The 19,296-nt window shown below is 40.4% G+C and overlaps 1 protein-coding gene and 1 pseudogene across 3 annotated transcripts in view; one reads left to right on the forward strand and one right to left on the reverse strand.

Annotated features, from left to right (window-relative positions):
• The window catches only part of OPCML (opioid binding protein/cell adhesion molecule like), a gene marked incomplete at both ends in the record, with an annotated part of 1,238,220 nt that overhangs the window by 1,041,300 nt on the left and 177,624 nt on the right, over positions 1-19,296 (reverse strand). The window lies entirely within an intron of this gene.
• Positions 17,675-19,296, forward strand: part of LOC308272121 (UDP-N-acetylhexosamine pyrophosphorylase-like) — a 40,432-nt pseudogene continuing 38,810 nt past the window's right edge. The window contains exons 1-2 of the transcript in view: positions 17,675-17,749; positions 18,390-18,557. The product of the transcript in view is annotated as a UDP-N-acetylhexosamine pyrophosphorylase-like (transcript). The remainder of the gene's footprint in view (positions 17,750-18,389; positions 18,558-19,296) is intronic.

The following is a 19,296-nucleotide window of genomic DNA, read 5'->3' on the forward strand; positions in this document are numbered from 1 at the left end:
TGATAGTATATAAATAAATGGTGCCCTGTCACTTTTGACCCAATAGCTAGTTGTAGATGCATTCTATTAATCAGTTGACAAAAGCTGTTCTTTCTTGGGGAGAGAGAAAGGGCTGAAGGCAGGAAGAGCCATAGAATTTGTCTTCTTTGATTAGTCACTGTGACTAAAGTCTCTGTTATGGAATGTGTGAGCTCAGTGACCATTCACTAACTGCTCCATGATTGTGATGAATAAGATCGACTACAAATGAGAGCCATTGATTCACCAGAGCCCAGATGTCAATGGAATCTCGTCTAGCACATCTCAGCTGTGAGCTTCTTGTAGGCAAGGACCGTGCCTAATTCAGTTTGAATCCATCCAGCACCTAGCACAATGCCTTCCAAAGAACAGGTGCCAGTAAATATTTGATAGGAGATTTCTTTCATAAATTAAGGGGATGTTTGGTAATATAATCTATGAAATAACCATAGGAAAACACATAGAAAGGCTTATTTCTCTAGTGTGCGGTCTGCTGGAGAGGGGGTGTGTACTCTCATAGCCTTTCTCGTCCATGCTGCTGAGAGAAACCATTCACAAAACGATGAACAACTTGTGAGAGTCCTTAGAACTTCACTTGAAGTTCTAAGAGTTCATGGATAACTGTAGCATTTAATAGCAATGACAATGGAGAGAAAGTATAATATTAGGGCAGCCTGGGGCTGTAGTTCAGGGAAGAACATTTGCTTAAAATGTATAAGGATCTAGATTTAATTACCAGTCCCACATACATCAGAAAGGTGCTATATTAGAATCTGATCTATGTACACTTCCAGATAAAGAAACTTTAAATTCATTTTGGTTAGCATAAAAGCTCTGATACAGAGAATGATGGGAGACACAAACCATGTTAAGGAGAAGCTGACCATGTAGAGCAGTTCAATCAATACTCAAACCATAATTATTATGTGTCAACTATGAAGTAGATGGACAGATGAAGAGGACATCGCTTTGATGTTTAGGGAGTTCACATCACCATGGAACAACCAAAGGAAGCAGAAGGATTCAACAGAGGCCTGGAAGGTAAAGGGTCCAGTTCTGTGGCTACTCTGTGTGCCTTGGTGGCCCAGCTGCTTGGGAAAGTGGCCTGGCTTCTTTTAAGTCTCACTTTCTAGCACCTCACAGAGCATTAATTGAGTTCATTTTATACTTGCTATTCATTGAGTCTCTAAGCAGTGCATGTATGTGGTAATTTCCCAGTAAATCTAATCTTTTATGAGAAGATAAGAAAGACAAGACAGAGGAAACTCCCTCAGCTACATCTGGCTAAATATTTTTCCATTCCCTCTTGAGTATGGATTAGAAATTAATACCGTTCTTTCTATACATTATACTACAAATCTATGCTTAAGTTAAATGTTCACTTAGCTGTCTGCAGTCTGAGGAAAAAGTTTAACATTTTAATTGCTAGTTCCTTATGTCACACATTGTGCTTCTTCTCATCCTCTATTTTAATTCTGATGAAAGACTCTCTTCAGACAATACTATGGAAAGCATTTGAACCAGGTGGTTCCATTTCAAAAACCATAAGAAGAGTTCAGAAGTGAAGGCAAGCAGAACTCTTCACAGAATGGACTCTAAGCCAGCTCTATTCTGTCTGAGAACACACCACATGCCCAGGAGGAGTGATGCCAGACAGAAAACACATCAGGACTCCTTTCTTGTTCAAATATATTGACTCATATCTCCATAATTTTTGTAGAATCTATTTGAGAAACCGGGATAGCCACAAACCTGGTGCCTTCCTTTCTTCCCTATGGATTTGTGTGCAGTCTATGGCCACATCCACTGTGGAAGAGCTTCTTTCTGAAGGTAAACCATGAGACTGGAGGAACACCATTGTGCTTTCGGATCCCAGATGGAAATAATGGAACATGCCAGGCAGCCAGAAAAAAATATTTTGACTTATGCACAGAGCACATTTTCTCTAAAAACTATCAAGAGAGAAAGAGCAATCATATTTGGGTTTTTTTTTTTTTTTTGGAAAGAAATGCCATTTATTTCCTACATCTTGGCCTCCTTTCTGGAACAAACCTTTCATTGAAACATTCAAGGTGCCCAATGAAGGTCTGGACAATGTGAGCCCCTTGGTCAGCCAGTGTTGAGGCAGATGTGAAGTGATTAACACCCTTGAGAGAGAAGAGTAGCCCAGAATCTTGCTCGCCTTGAAATTCCAGGACAATCTGGATAGAGAAATCAACCCTGCTGTGCTGATGCCTTAATTCATTTTGCTCAGCCACTGCAGCCATGGCTCTTCTAAAGGAACAGCCCCCTCTTCTCTGGAACCAACTGCATTGGAATTCTACTAAATGGCACTAAGCATCTATAAAATCAAAGGGAGAATGTAATTTAAGTGCCACTTGGATCATCCCACAGCTTGTACCCACATGCCAGAATGCTGCCTGGTGACAGGTCTATAGTTTAGGGTAACACACAGTGGGGGAAAAAATGATGGTTTTTCAGCCATGTATTTCAAGAAACTGACAATTTTAATAGCATACTTCTAATGGAGAATCATCCAGACTTTTTCCCCTTTTAGGTTGAAAACATCAGTAGGATGTGAAAAAGCAAGGTATTTGTAAGGAAATTAGCATCTGTCTTCCTTCCAGAAATGGAGTGTCATGATAGGAAGGGTGAAAAGATAATAGCATGAGAACGTTATCCCAACAAAATCAGAACTGAGTTAAGAAATTTTGGCTGGGCATGTAGAGAGCATCATACTTGCCTCTCCAAACTACTGTTTGTGCAATATGACAGCACATGTTCCTTATAGAGTGTGTGGCTTATAATATCATTGTTCAGACCTAAGAATAAGTGAGGAGGTAGAAGAGAAGTAGGCAGGTAGGGAAAAGGCCTTGATAGAAAAAACTTAATTTCCTGAGGGGCAATGAATACAAATTAACTTTCAAGGCTCCTAAAAAGAGACCAGCCCTTCCAAGGGTCAGAGATAAGAATGACCAAAGCTTCCCCAAAACCATCTGTTTACTAATCAACAAATCCAAGAGACATCCCTGGAGCAAGCCTGACACCTCTACTGAAAGAAGGAGACCCCTCAATGACATGCAAATACCCTATGCAAATTTTAAGAACTGCCACCCAGACTCCAAGTAACAGAGGACATACAGAGATATATAAACCCCTAGACCAGTCACCAGGATGGTTACCCAGTCTGGGAACCCCTCCCCGTTGGGGAGCTTCCTCTCTCTCTTTCTTTCTTTCTTTCTTTCTTTCTTTCTTTCTTTCTCTCTCTCTCTCTCTCTCTCTCTCTCTCTCTCTCTCGCAGGTCGCGTTAGCTTTGAGAGAATGTGGGGTGCAATTGAAGGCACTTGGCCCGGGCTACACTCGGGTAGTGACCTGAAGGCCTCCACTGGACATCAAGACTGACCAGGGCCCCTAGGGGTGACCTGCACTTCTTTTCTGGCAGTTTGCGTAGACTTTGGGAGGACACAGCTTGCAATTGAAGGCATTTGACTTGGGCTACCCTCAAGTATTGTCCTGAAGGCAGCTGCTGGACACCAGAGTTCTGACAGCCCTTAGGGGTGTTTGGCCACTTTTCCCTATTCCCTGCTGCTTCTAATAAACCTTTTACTCCCCTTCCTGCAGTCTGTAGGTGTCATTCTTCGCTTACCACAGACAAGAATCCGGTAAGGAAACGCCGAGTTTCTTCTCAAGAAACTCCGTTTCATCTTAAGGAAATGCCATGTTACTTCTCAAGAAACCCCATTTCATAAATACATATAGAGTAGAAAAGAATTACAAAAAATCTATTTCACAAAATTTTAATAAACACTATGTACTGAACATACACTTTTGATGGCAGGCAGCCTCTTCTCTCTGAAAATTCACACATTAGTGAGTCTTTGCTATGGATGGTGTATGATTGTTTTGTTCCCCAAAGGTTCATGTACTAGAAAAAAGTCTGATACCAAGTGTGGCCACCTAGAAATGGTGGAATCTTTAAGAGAGGGAAGCTTGTGAAAGGTAGTTTGGTCATATGGGTATCACTCTAGGAAGAGATCCATGTAGTTCCCACAGTATTGGATTAGTTCTAGCAATGACAGGTTGTTATTAAGCAAAGCCACTCCTCATGCTAGGCCTCTTTTGCACTTGACTGCTTCTCCATCTGCTTCTCTCCCATGCTGTGATATAGCCAGAGAGCCCTAGCAAGGGGCACCATGCTATTTGGACTTCCAGCCACCAGAATCTTCAGCCAAATAAACCTCTTTTCTTTATACATTACCCAACATTAGTGTTCTGTTTATAGCAATACAAAGTAAACTATGATAGTCTCTAACATACATACAAACTGCATACAGAGCTCTCTGTGAACTCATGGTAACTCACAATACAATTTCAGTGAAGGAATATAAAAGCATAAGTAAGGAGTGGTGTACTAATGAAGTTTGGTATGTCTCCATGACCATAAAATTAAAATGGGTGTACATCTCTCAGGTCAATAGAAGAAATAACTTCCTGATAATGAAAGCTGTTTAAAACTGAACTGAGTTAAAAAAACAGGACCACAAAATTGGCTTTTCCCCATTTGCAATGGTTATTTTAGGAACAGCAAATGGCTTTTCAAAGCCTTGTCAATATCTAGCTTTTGTGGTAAAGGACTAAGTGTAATTAGGAGTGGATTGAGAGAAGTGGTGTCTATGCTCCCCATCTCTCCCCTTTCTCACCTCCCATCCACTTCTCAACTTGCTACAATTGAGCTTTCAACTCCTTCCACTCCAACAAAGCAGCTGTTATCAAGGTCATCACTACTCCATCTTACCAAATTGCCAACGTCATTTTATCTTCCCATTGTATTTCTTTCTCCTCAGCAGCATTTAAAGGAAATACAATTATCCTTTATGGGGGCTTGGTTTTTGAACCTTCTGCAGACACCCAAATGTGCAGATGTTAAGTCCCTTAACTAAGATCATGTAAAATTTGCATATAAGCTCTACATATATTCTTGAATACTTGAACTCATCTCTAAATTACTTATAATATCTAAAACAGTATAAAGGCTACATATATAGTTGTTATACTCTATTGCTCATGGAATAATGATAAGAAAGGAGGTCTATGCACATTCATTTCAGACACATATTTTTTAAAAATGTGTTGAATCTGTGGATGCAGAACCCATAGTATACAAGATTCTTTGCACTTTCTTCTCCAGTTTCTGTGACACCACCACACTGTTAATTTCCCTGCTCCTTCTGGCTCAGATGAACCTCTCCTTCTCTTCCCAACCTCTAGGATCCCTTGGATCCTTTTCAGTTCTCAAATCTTCTGTCTCTCTCTTTTTTGGGGGGAGCAGGTGACTGGGAATTGAACGCAAGAATGTCTGAGCTACATCCCCAGCTCTTTTTTATTTTAAAACAGGGTCTCACTAAATTGCTGAGGCTGATCTCTAACCTATTATCCTCTATCTCAATCTCTCCAATACAGGGATTACCAGCATGCACATGGCCTATCTTTATACTCTACTCTTTTGTGGGAATGCATCATGGAACTGCAGGGTTTTAAATATAATTTATATTCTGGTCATCCCCAAATCTATATATCTATATTCTCAGCTCCATCTATTTTGGGGGGAGCAAAATTCATAGCTCTTAATGGTCACCTGAATCCAGGCATCTAAATTTTCACACACACACACACACACACACACACACACACACACACACTTCCACACAGTGTCACTGCTTCTTCAAACAGCTTTCACCCTTTATCCTTGGTATTGTTCATCTTAGCAATTGCATCACTATCTAGCCAGACACTTGGGCCAAAAATTCAGAATCATTTCCAATATCTCTTTCCTTTTATACTATAACCCAAAGAATATGTTAGCTCTTCATTCCCTTTAATTTTCACTGCTATCATCCTAGTTTACACAACTGTCTTTCACCTCTATCATTGTGATGCCTTTCTAACTTATCTCTGTGCTCTTTCTCTCCTACAGTCCATTCTCTGTCTAAAGCCCAGAGTTATCTTAACACTTAAATCAGGCCATTTCACTTCAGTGTTAAAACCTTCAGTGCCTTACTCTTACATTTGGAATAAACTTCAAATTTTCTGTCATGCCGACAATGTCTCAGATGAAATAGATCATGTCAGTTTAGGAAGCCCGTTTCCTGAGCTACTCCCATTGACACTGTTTCCACCCCACCAGCCTTCTTTCTGGTACCCAGAGCAAACAATTCTCATTGATGTTCTTGCTTTTGTACCTGAACTCTCATCAGTCAGCAATATTCATCCTTAGGTCATGAAAGCAACTATCTTTGAGGTTGATCTCTGTCTGAGCTAATGTACCTTGAATCCATCACCAGTGATGTTTGTATATCATGGCCTTATTTTATAGAAATTATATATGGATTTTGTGTGCTTATTATATCTTTCACATCGACAAAAATGTGGATTCTTCATGAGGATGAGGACTTTGTCTCTTTCCTTGTTGTACCCTGGTGTTTACTATACTGTATAGGATAAGAGATGCTCAAAAACTATTGAAAAAATAAATAAATGAGGTTTCTATGAACATAAGAGGAGTAAGAAATGGTGTGTCAGTAAGTCACCACTTTCATTTCTACCTCCAAAAGTAATATTTTCAAAGGGCTTAAACAAGTTATCAGAAGTACCAGACTTAAAATAATAGGTCTATGTTCAAGATTAACTGTTTAACCTTGGGACACTCCTCAAGTTCCCAGGCTTTAGTTTTTGCATTTGTTAAATAATAACAATCCCGTTCATCACTATGAAGATTAAAAGAGATAATTGAAAATTCTCCAAGATGCAATAGGTTTACAACAAGTATTGTCTTATTTATAGACTGTATATGTTAATATCTATTTCCCATATTTTCAAATTCCAAAAGTGGAGGCTTAGTCCTTTTTCTTAGAATGTTTCTCAGATTCACATTTATCTAAAAGATTTCTGCTTTATACCATAAGCTCCCATTTTGGCCAATTTTCTTTAGGGATGGAAGGGAGCATCTGGCTTGGCTGAATATTTTAAGTGCTTAGTCTCCATGTTGACAGGGGCCACAAAAACAGATGACAGGGAAGGAATTGGTCTGTGCAAATCCTCTGGTCTCTTCTCTCCAAGGAAATCAGTGAGCTCACTATCATCTGCTCTAGTACCATCGCCTAACTGGTAAGATCCTCACTTGGCAGGCAGAAACCTGCTCTCTGCTTCCAGCCACTCTGCCACCAAGCCAGATTCTTTCTAGACTGACTTTATCCCAGGGCATCACAGAGATGAAAAGTTTTGGATGATGTAGAGCAAACAAAATTATAGGTTTCATGTCTGCAATTTCTTTAACTTTCCGGAAAGAGGCTAAGCTATATGAACTTTACCCTTCGAGTAGATATGGTGAATAAGATGGCATCCCTACAACTCCCCCAAAGAGGAAATATCATACCTTTTATGTTATTATTGCCTAGCTATTATAGACTGTGGAAGCAGATTATCTACTTTCCCCTTTATTCTTTTGCCTCTGAGACTTCTATTGTCTCAAAGTAGGGAGTGAACAAATCTTTTTTTACTGTAGCCTAAAACCCATTTAAAGTCTATGTGTGCTATGATCTTCTAGTGTCCCAGATTTAGTCCTGTGGTCCCCACAGGTTGTTTATCCAAAATTTAAGTATGCATGCCCTATTTGTGCTATTGCTACTCATCAACTAGATGATAGTAATGGTGGTAATGGTGATGGTCGTGGTAGGTGATGATAGCAGTAATGGTAGCAGTGGATGATGGTAGTGGTGATGATCATAATGAGAGTAGTGATAGTTATGCTGGTGGTTATGATAGTGATGGTGGTAGTCCTGGTAATACTTCTGGTGGTGATGGTGATGGTAATGGTTACTGTGATGGTGGTGGTGATGATAATAATGGTGATGATGGTGATGCTGGTGGTTGTAGCATGGGAATGGCAGTAGTGGTGGTATTGCTAAGAGTGGTGATAGTGTTGGTAATGGTATTAGTGTCCATGATGGTGGTGGAGGTGATGGTGATGGCAGTGATAGTGGTGATGGTGATAGTGATGTTAGTGGAGGAGTGATCATCATGGTGGTGATGTTGATGCTGATTGTACTCTTGATGGTGATGGAGGTGATGATGGCGATGATATTGGTGGTGACAGCACCAATGATTAAGGAAGTAAAAGAACTGAAGAAAAACGAATGTATACCAAATTCTTACTACAAAATATTCTTGCATAAACCCTATAAAGGAGGTACTATCATTTTCATTTCATGGACTAGAAAGATTCTCATACTTGTTTCACTAGCAGGCAGTATCTCTAGGATTCCTATCCAAGCAGTGAAACCCCAGAACATCAGTTTAATCAACACACTGTTTCAACTTGGTCAACTTTGATAAGAACTTCCACTTTACCATTTATTAACAGGAAGTAGTAATAGTCATCACCTCTCATTGTACTATTTTTCTGTGTACTCAATATTTTGAGTGCTATGGAAGAAAGATGCTTAGTAAGTAGTGAAAACTTATTAGATTTCAACATATTTTTCTAAATCCAGGATCAGTGGTCTCAGCGTGACACAGCATGCATATTTACATAAGGAAAGGTAGTCAATTCAAGAAGCTGGCTCTGTAAATGCCTTAGCAATAAAAATGACTTGCTGTACATACAGGATATGAAATTGTAAAAAGATAAGTTCTCCTCAAACAAGTTGTAAAAAAAGAATGTAGATAAACCTCTAGATATTCTTGAAGAAATATGAAAACACTCCCAAGTGGGTTACAGAAGAACAAGGATGGATGGAGGAGAGAGAAAATGACTAGCTACTGAGTTGCACAGATATCTTACCAATCTCTTGATTCCTTTTACCTATAAGGGAAAGGTCATAAGGTTTACCCTGCTGAACAAAGGTAATAAGTACTTAATACAAGGTTAAAAGCTCTGAGTTAACTGACTGAGAGGAGTTCTACAAATTCAAAGTCAATGCCAATGACTTTTCAAATTAAGTCTAATAGCAGCTGCCCACATGGAATAGATTTGGAAGCCTCAGTCCATTTTCTAATTGACCGAACAAAATGAGGTCTCTGTTGCAGCTCATCCTTCTAGCATTTCCTGTTTCTCAGTTCCACGGGAACTGTTAATAGAGTTAACCAATTTTCACAATTTGTGCTGAGGTTTAAGACATGTCTATCTGGAAGAAAGCAGAGAGCACTGCGTTAGGAGTCAGAGATCCAAAGATCCAGGATTCTCCACTAAAGTCACCTATGAATAAAAATCTGTAACCATGAATGAAAGTTACAGAAAAGTGAAGTTGGAAAGAAACTTCTAGGTCATTAAGAGCACAACTAGCACTTAATGGATGAAAGGATGCAATTCTGAGGGAGTATTTAGTCCAAAGACTCCTGCTGTCAGGGGGAAAGCTGGGCATGGAAGGTTAACCCCTGTGTCCCTCAGCTCAGCACCCTTCATACTGCACCGAATGATTTCAACAGTCACTTTTAGCTATAGGAATCAGAAATATTTGAAGTGGTTCAATCAACCATGAAAAAAAGATGGTATTTGATAAAAGAGACTTAAATGGGTACTTCTTCAGTATTTAAACTAAATTTTGGTCTAATGCAGTACAAGTGCCCAAAGGTTAAAGAAATATGCAGTTTTAGGGAGGGAGCTCTACAATTTATAGAGTTCTTGGTTATGTAAATAGGACCTATGTTTCTGCAGGCCATACTAATCAGCTTTTATTTCTGACAGTATTAGGAGAATGGCCAGAGGGATTAAATAGAGCAGAAATTAAGAAAAGCTTTGTTGATTTGTGAGCAAGTAAAAAAATTCTCTGAGGAGTTCAAAAATTTAGTAGGGAGAGGGGTTAATCTGTAAACCTAGAGGAAAAAAACAAAAACAAAAACAAAAAGCCCAAGAAATTAGGAACATCAGGCAATAATTTGAGGTGAGATGCAATCTCTTCTCACTGCTCTCTTAAAAATATGCATTGGCCCAAGTCTCTGCTTCTATCACTGCCACTAAATTTACCTTATTAAGAAACCTAATTGGACATCTTTAAAATGTCATGACTGGGATATGGAATTAACATCCCATCAGAGACGAGAGGTGTTTATATTTTGTGGTTTTGTTCTACAGTTTATGCTCCGAGCTGTCAAGTTTCCTAATCTAACAAAAGTTGTACAAGCTTCTGTTATGTATTAGAATAGAAGTGCCCCAACATTCCTCCTCACAGCTGCCCACCACACTGAGGCTTAGACCTGCTGCTCTATTCCCTGACTAGGTTGTCAGTGTCTTGTCCCCACAAGGACAGCCGGTCTCATCAGCATGTGCTCTCTCTCTATCACTTTTCCTGTTTAACTCGAGCCAATTAAGCCCTGCACTATCATTAATTGTCAAACTAGCACTTTTAGACTTGAGAAAACCCATCTGGCAATCACCTTTAAATTAGCCTTCAGCCCCTCTAAATAGCTTTAATTAAAGTCATGGTTGGCATGGAATCTGTCCAGGTTTTGTTTGTGGTTACAAATTCATAGTGTCACAGGTATGGCGTGAACAGGACATATATTAATTCTGAAACTCCAGGGTCTCATCCAGGCCAGGCTCAGATTTTTTTTTTTAAATGCATGTCTATGCAAACCATCCACTGGACTGGCATGGCAGACAGTTCATCTCCAAGGGCCTTCTGCAAAAGGAAGCAAGATAAGCTTCCTATAATCTTAGAAGCTGTTTCTTGCAAAACTAGACATGCTGGGGTTTAGCTGTAGCATCAATAAGGCCCTGGGGTCCAGTTCCAGTATATATGAAAAGAAATTACACTGCAAATTAATCCCACTCAAGACAATGTGAACCTATGGCCACAAACAGATGTACTGAGAGAGTCATGTTATGCAAATGAATTATTATTCAACAGTTTGCACTAGGAGAGAAAGGGTGAGGGAGGAGAGTGAGTGAGTTGTGGATATTCCTTACAGTGTTTGTAAAAACCTGCACAAATATGGAAACCCTAAATAATAATGATACAATGCACTGTGCCAACCCCTAGTAAGATCACCATGAAGAAAACAACCATATAAGATAGCTCACTTAGGAGAGATTATTACCTAATAAAAAAGATGCATTGACTGCATGCTTTGTACTGAGTTCAAACCCTATTCTTCTTAGTAGCTGCCTAACTTTACTCAAGTCACCTTAACTTTATATACATATTAGCCCTTGTCCCAACAAAGTAATTGTATGGAAAGTACATGATGTAGTGTCTGATACACCAAGTGGATGATATCACAGATTTGTAAGAAGGGCTTTGTGGTGGTTGGGGACCCCTTTCATGTTACAGTAATTCAGCATGGGTCTTAAGGATGGCACTGAGTTTTCTCCCAGTCTCCATAACACTATTTTCTAATTTCTTTTAAAATATCATCTTGTTGAATATCATCTTCTTACTCATTGACAGAGCATCAAGATTATCTGATGCAGACTCAAACTGTCCTACAAATCAAAATGTATCCATGGCTCAAATCATTTCAAATCATCCTCTGGGTGGTTCTAAGGAAGAATTATCCTTCCTTTTTGAAGGATGAATATTCATCTCTTCATGCCATACCTTCCCTTTTTTTCCATGATATTCTTTTGTCAAATAGAGTGAGGGTTTTAGGCCTTCTTTTCACTTAATTCCTTTTCTGCCACACTACAAACATGCTCAAATTCCAACCTGACCTCAATGAACAATCAAAATCAAGACTAAATTAAAACCTTATCTTTAAGCCATTTCTCTTTGCTCTCCAGACCTGCCCTGCCAACCTCTTGTTAAAGTAGTCCACTCCTACAACCCCTGCATCCTCGTGCCTGGCTCAGTGCACCCCACAGACATGCAGGGCCTGGTCCCTCTCCCTCCATCCAGCCTCATGCTGTACCATTCTCATCTCCACCAATAGCCAGGTGGAAACAGATTTTACTTTTCCCTCTTCTTCATTTTCTAATGAGAAAATTGGGGAAAAATGCTTATCCTGTTCATCTATCCATGTATCCCATAATACCCTAAGTTTTTAAGATCTCTATATTGTGCTCCCTTGTAATCACTTGCCCTGATGACTTGATCTCCCCTAGTGAACTGTATGATCCACGAGGATCCCATCTACCATGTCTTTTCCACACTCAATACAGGCTCTGACAAGATGCTCAATAACTAAAGCACAGTCTCTAGTTTCTGAATATTAGAGAGAGCATGAGATTTTTTTACTTTTTGTGACTGATACTAATCTCACTTAGCATAATGTCTAGGGAGAAAAAATGGTCATAGGGGAGATAATACACAAGGAAGGAGAAACGATAGATGAGCAAATAAGGTGACCTAACTGGGGGGGATGGGAGAGAGGAAGAGGAAAATTCCTTAATGTGCATGATGCACATTCACAAACATATCAGTCAATCACTAAGCCAAACATGAGGTAAAAAAAAGGAAAGAAGGAAAGGAATGGTGATTGGGAAAGAGCTAAATGAGTGATGTGTGCATGATGCCTCTTCCATCCTGTATCCCATTAAGATGTATGACTACAATGCACCAAAAAATTTTTTTATAAAAGAGCAGTCTCAGTAACAACAATATTCACTGCTCTTTGCTTCTCCTGAGCCTCGGTTTGGGGCCTCATCCTCTCACACATGCACTATTGGACATACCTATTATCTGTTCATCATAATTTAGATGATTCATTTATTATTCAGTTGTCTACTGAGCACCTATCTCTGCTGGACATGTTTGAGGGGCTAGAAAAATAGAAACTTCCTGTTCTTATGTAGCTTACAGTCTACTTAAAAGAAGAAAAGCAAACAAGATATGAATATGTATGGGGTGGTGCTGAGGGTCCTGAGGGTGATATGGTAGGTAAGTATATAGCATTGTTTTAGAAAGACGCTCAGGAGAAGCCTTCCTGACTCATTAATATTTGAACAGAGACCTTAAAGGTGGAGAGAGTGCTACCCACACACCTGTTAGAAGTGTCCTGCCTAGAGGGAACAAAAAAAGCAGAGGCTTAATGGCTCGTGGACACCAAGGACCCACAGGCAAGGGTACAGGGTGTCTATGTGCAAAGGGTGCCCAGGGTGGCAGGAGATAGGCAACAGTACTGGAAAGGAGTATGTAGATAATAGCAAGAACTTCGACTTTGTCCTGAATTACACAGGAAGCCACCAAAATAATCTGGAAAGAGGCCATACTTATGGTCCTCAGATAAAGCTCTGATTTTTTGTTCTTCCTATTTTTTTTAATTTTCTAGCTATTTAAAAAGTAAATTCCAAAGGCCTCTGCTTGACATGTAAAATTTTATATGATCTAAACTCTTACATTACTCACCCCCGCATTCTCTTTTTTTTCTTCTCAAGCCATTCCTGTGTATGTCTATGCCTGTGTGTGCTGAAATGATGTGTGGTGTTTCTTCTGTTGGGAAAATCATTGCTTGCTCCTTCATAATCATTCACATCTATTAGTCTCCCCAAAATGAGTCATGTCCTCTTCAAAGTTAAAACCCCTGCATCATATTATTAATGAATATCTGCTAGTTATGAAAGAAGTTAGTGTTAATTTAATACCTACTATGTGCCAGACACTCTGCTGAGCAATTTTTACTTAATATTTGTAACACTTCGGAGAGGTGTTACATTCCCATTTTACTTATGAGAAAACAAACCATCAGAAATATTAAGTAAGTTCCCAAGAGTGCATGGGTAATACAGCAGCAAAAATTAGGCCTTAGTCCCCCAGATTTCAATGTTCTTCCATCCATTTGTCCTGTGGATAATGTTTATGAATACTTCCCCCATTTGACTGTAAGTTCCCTCGTGGCATGAGCTATATTTAATCTGTCTTGTTAGCTTCCGTATTTAGTTGAGTAGTTGCTCAATAACTACTTGCCACTGTGAATAAACCTTTGAGAATGATAATCAAGGGAAGAACTCAGAGGTTTCTTCCAAGAAAAGCTTTTCATTTGCTCATATTTTATTCATCCATTCAATTCTGTATCCATTTGTTAAGCAAAACTATATGAACCCAATATGTATAGGTGTGTGCTCAGTACTAAGGAAAAGGCAAAGATAAACACAATGGGCACTCAACCCAAGAAGCTTAGATATTTATTAGAGGAAAGCAAATGGGAAGTAAAGTTTATTTATTTATTTTTTTTGCAGGTCTAGGAATTAAACCCAGGGACATTAGACCTCTGAGCTACACCCCCTGCCCTATTCTTTATTCTTTATTTTGAAGCAGGGTCTCACTAAGTTACAGAGGGCCTCACTAAGCAGCTGAGGCTGTCCGTGAATTGCCATCCTCCTGTCTCAGCCTCCCAAATACGAGGATTAAAACCGTGCGCCACCATGCCCAGCAGAAAGTAGTTTATTGAACATTCATAATGTGTCAGATACTGTGCTAGAAACTTAGCATCAGTTTTTCTGTTTATTCCTAATCACAATGGATTATTACCACCAGGTAACTGAATCCCAAAGAAGGTGCATACATTTCTTGGAAACATATGGTTAATATAAAGCAGAACTGAGATTTGGTTAATATTTGGCCAGCTCCATAAACTTCCTGCCATATCACACTAGGGTCTAATATTCTAAACACACCCACATAATTATAACAGAAAGAACAGTGAAGTTCTAGCACAAATTTCCATGCAACTTCCCACTTGTCGAGAATGCAAAGGCACACAAAAATCCACAGGAGAGGGACTTGAGGATGCAGAAGTACTGAGTATCTAATTAGAAAGAGGGCTCAGATAACTTTAACTTGGGAGCAAATGGAAAGAAGCTTTTAATAAAAAAAAATGATAGGTAGATAGAAAAGGAGAGGAAGGGAAAGAAAGAAGAAGGAAGATGATAGGTAGAAAGGGGGGAAAGAAGACAAGAGAAGTGGACAGAGAGAAAGAAAGGGATGAAGAGAAAAATGGAGAAAGCAAGAGGAGGAAATGAGCTCATGTTTCTAGATCCAGATTAATAAAATCTGTCTCTTCCATATGTTTTCTTTGTCATTATGCACTGCATGTACCTTATCAGCAGCTGGATGGGGAAATGTTCAGAAACACAGACATCAGAGTAAGACTCACCGAGGTTCAAATATCAGCTCTGGCCTTGGGCAGCTTGCCCAAGTGACTAGATATCTCTGCTCTCTCATTTCCTCCTCTGCAAAATGAAGGTCAAAATAGTCCTATTTTTTAGGAATGTTGTGAAGGTCAAATGATTTCTCCAGTGTCTGTGACATAGAAAGTGCTCACATAATGATAGGTTGACAGTCACTGTCACCTGGATACAGGCTGATACCTGCCATCTTTCTCAACCTGTGTGGGTGGGCTTTTCTGACTCCCCAGCCCCAGAGGGACTGCTTATCATAAGCATTAAACCTTCAGCGTCTTACATTGGGCCCACCAGCAAGCGGTATACATGAATTTCCCCAGACAAATGATTTTATTTCTATATGAAAATGCCTGGGAGTTTCCTGAGTGGGATGATTCTTAGATGACCATTATTCAGAAGAAAACTCTTCTCAGCAGAAGCTCATTGATGGGGAAGATTGGTAGCACAAAACCTTCTGGCAGTCTGAAAGCAAAGGTGCTACAGCTCACAAAGCCAAAGGGGAGACCCAGCCTAGCCAGTATCTGAGGTAGTGGGTGACTATCCCAGCAACAACTCACTAGAAACAGAACCCTGAGGGATGCAGTGAGAACGTGGGGACAGAGGTATTAACAGAGTTTAGAACAAGTCCCTTCTTCCCACTTTCTGTGATTAAAAGAGAAAGATCCTATTTGCAAGATGTTAAGATTTTTTAAGTGCTATGGTTTAAATTTAGCTTATCTCCCCAAAGGCACAGATGTTGAAATCATGTCCCCAAAGCATGAGGTTCAGAGGAAAGAAATAACTGGAGGAGGTAGGTCACTGGAGGTAGGTCACTCTCTGCTGTTTGCTAATATTCACTTGACCTCAGCTTTTCTTCTGCCAGTCAGTACTGCTATAATCTACCTTGGAGATGGCTGACTATTGACTGTACCTCTGAAACCTTGAGCCAAATAAACTTTTTCTTCCTTTATACTGTTTATTTCAGATACTTTGGTTACAGCCATGGAAAAGCTGACTGAAACAATGAGTCAATTCACATGATCGTGATCTTAGGGGAAAGTACACTTTCACAAGGAGGGAAGAAGAATCTCAGGCCAGGGTGAGCCAAGGAGGGAAATGCTGCTCCTGGAAAAAGGCATCCTCCTTACAACAGGGACATATGCAGCATCGAAACCATGTGGTCTTCACCTTTCCAGTTCCATAGCACTGGACATAGTTGCTACTCAGTGGAAGGTCACCAAGTATATTTCATCCATTCTGCCCACTTTGCCCAGATGCTAAAAATAATTCAACACAAAAATTGTCCAGTAAAGATGGGAGAAGGCAAGAGAGTGAACGGTTCAGACCTTATTCTCAAGAGAGACAGGCAGCTTTGTGAAATCATACAACAGACCCTCATAGGCCCTCATAAACTTGTTCAGTGCAGGGGAGTATAACCATGTATTATCTAAGGACTTTACAAGGCAATTTTTATGTGCTACCCAAAGATGGTGCCTGCTGTTATCATGGTTCTCACTGGACAGATCTGGGCTGGGGCCTTACACATTAAGCTAGGAGTGGGCAGGGGCTGCATCTGGAGTTCCCTCTGCCAACTAATTATTCATATGAGATTTCCCTCCAGTGTTCCAGAGCTACCTCTCCACCTAGGTAGAACAGATCAAACAGACTTTCCGGAGGAGGTTGTGTTACTTGGGATTTTGAAAAAGAGATGGTGGAGGGAAAGGGTTGTGGTATGGAGAGCTAACAACGATGTTTGCCTTAAAAACTCAGTTAACAGCCAAGAAGCAGAGTCTGTACTGCAAAAGAGGCAGGTGGAATCATGCCTTCTCCTCCCTTCTGCAACACTCATTCCTATCTCCCTCTGGACAGAGATTTTCTGCAACACTCCCTTCTGCAACACTCATTCCTATCTCCCTCTGGACAGAGATTTTCCTCTATAAGACAGTACCAGCCCATGGGGCACAAGGAGAGAGGGTCAGGGCTCTGTGCTCAGGCATCTGGTGATATAAAGTGTTTATGTGATGCCCCACAAACAGGATTATTTTGTTTTCAGTTGGAAAAACAGAAGCCTGTCAAACTGCCAGGATCACAGGGGAAGATTCCATTTCCCTCTGTTGGAGATAAACGTCACAAGAGATGTGGATGCAGATCAGGAGCTGGCTGAAGGGAAACATCTAGGTTGGATTAGTCACAAATGTTAACCCTGCCTAAGGATGGGGAACCAAGCAATGAGAAGTAAAGTAGGCCAGGACAGAAAGATAAGAGGAACACAGTTCCGAACTCCCATAGGACCCAGCAACATTACAACAGAGATCTCTACCCTACCCAAGATGGAGCAGCCCACACACACACTGCCACCCTTCACCTGGAGCTGTCCACAGGAATAGACATTTCTCCCAATGAGAGCAGTGGTCCCCATGCCATGAGCACAGTCTGGTGCCTGGTGGTGGCCTGAAGAGGATGAAGGGAAAGCCATGCCTTGTACTATGTTGCTAAAGTACTGTGCTTGGTAGGTGAGGGGTATCAATTGCATTGCCAACATAATGATATTTCCATTGTAAGATGGTTTTATCAGGACATAATCTTGTTGTAAACCGAGGAACATCTGCATTTGCATGGGACTGCGTTTTCCTGCAGGTCAGCCTAATTAGTCATTTAGGTAGATTCCAAGAGGCACATGCAGCAGGCCAGCAGGGCATCACAAGAATGTCAAAACCCTGCCCCATGGAAAGGAGGAATCCAAGGGAGGTATTGGGTTGCTCACGTGGCTTGTGAGGAAATCTGTAAGTTATAATTTCTCCAGGGCTGAGAGGAAAGAAGGGCCCCAGGGCCAGCAAAAAAAAAAAAAAAAAAAAAAAAACCTTGTCATGTCACTGAGCTCCTACTTTGTTTTCAGGGGCATGACAAGATAGTGTTTCCCAGCAACATTTTAAAGAGGCTTCCTGGGCCAAACAATATGATAATGGAAAAGATACTTCACAAAAACAGCATGAAGGATCCAGGGTTGGGGCAGAATAAATGGCATGGAGATGAACTGTCTTACTGAGCAGGATCTGACTTACTTGGTTTAGGATAAATTTTTCATATCTGAAAAGATGGTTCCCCCCTCCAAAAAAAGAGAGATGGATTATTGGTTGTCTTCTCTCTACTCTTTTAATACTACTTGAAAGCAATGCCTTTGGCTATTACTGTAATAGAGATGTCCATTAGGGCTATTTCCCCCTTAAGAGATGCTATTGTGATAGGGAGACACAGAGGCACAATCTTCCTTATGCAGGTACATTCTCAAACTCACAAGGAAAGCGATATTTCAAGCAGATGGGCTGTGAGAGGAGATGTGCAGGGCCAAAAACAGGGAGCAGAAATGAGCATCCGCCCTAATTCTGAGGAACAGCAACACCATGAAGGCCAGCCAGCTGGTCTGCCTGCCAGTCTTCTGGTCTTGGTGATCTATGCCCTGAGACAGACAGAAGAGGCTGCCTGGTCTCCCCTAAGGAAGAGTTGACTTCCAGGTCATTTGTCTTTCTTGGCTATGCATGGTACCCAAGAACCTTCTTCAAAGGGAACCCCAAGTGCACACCTTGAATCTTGACCTTCCTGCTTTTTTTCCTGCTAGCCACACTGAGGTCTCATGTGATTCCAGAATCTGGCCCTGCATGGCATCCCCATCTTCATGAGCAAGCTACTCCATGGATGGCCACTCCAAGCCTCTTTCTTTCCCTCTGCGTAGAGAGTGATTCTCATCCTTTACATCCCAGCTTGAATGTTCTTTTTTCTGTGATGCTATTTTTTATTTCTTTTAGTTATTCGGTATCTACTTCTTTGTATAAATAGCAAATATGATCACATTTGATTTCCATTATCTAAAAGTCTATTTTCTACAAAGACATGTACATACACATGTGCACAGACTGCTCATACTACCAGCTATCATATATTAATGCCTACTAAACTCTGGCTAATGAAGTAGGTATTATTACTCCCATATCTCAAATAAAAGAGCTAAGGCTAAGCTATGCTGATATGTATAACTACCTAGTAGTGGAGTTGTGATCCTGCTTGTTCCCTTTTATCCAAATACCTTACATTGTTCATTTAATTCTTGGAATCTTTAATAGGCAGAAGTTATTAGTATAGTTTGGTGAAAAGCAGAGACTAGAATCAGATTTGGCTCAAAGTGTCAG

Source organism: Muscardinus avellanarius, assembly GCF_963383645.1.
Source record: "Muscardinus avellanarius genome assembly, chromosome: 1".
In the NCBI taxonomy this organism is placed as follows: Eukaryota; Metazoa; Chordata; class Mammalia; order Rodentia; family Gliridae; genus Muscardinus; species Muscardinus avellanarius.